The sequence below is a fragment of the Penaeus monodon genome, chromosome 29 (assembly GCF_015228065.2).
Source record: "Penaeus monodon isolate SGIC_2016 chromosome 29, NSTDA_Pmon_1, whole genome shotgun sequence".
Lineage (NCBI taxonomy): Eukaryota > Metazoa > Arthropoda > Malacostraca > Decapoda > Penaeidae > Penaeus > Penaeus monodon.
The window spans coordinates 24,510,702-24,511,042 of record NC_051414.1 but is presented as its reverse complement, the minus strand read 5'-3'; positions in this window follow the sequence as shown (position 1 = coordinate 24,511,042).

Here is a 341-nt window from a genome sequence, read left to right as displayed (position 1 = left end):
TAAGACGGGGAAAGGGAAAAGCGGAAAAATCCAGAGGGCGAGAGGGCCGTGGGCGGATGCGGGGGGATCCGGAATGGTGCGATGACGTCAGAATGACGTCACTGGAACTGTAGCGCAAGGGGGGCGGGCGAGCGGGAACACAGACACAGTCTCTCGCTTGTTGTGTGTGTGCCGCCTTGGTCGCCCGTAGTGGTTGTGCGAATAAGGTTTGCTTATGAAGCACAAACAATTGTCGTTTACGTTAAGTCTCGAGTGTACGCAACGCTAATAGAACCCTGCGTGTGAGGCCCTCTGTGCGTGCGCGGCGAAACGCACGAAAAAGACCGAGTTCTAAGAAAAGG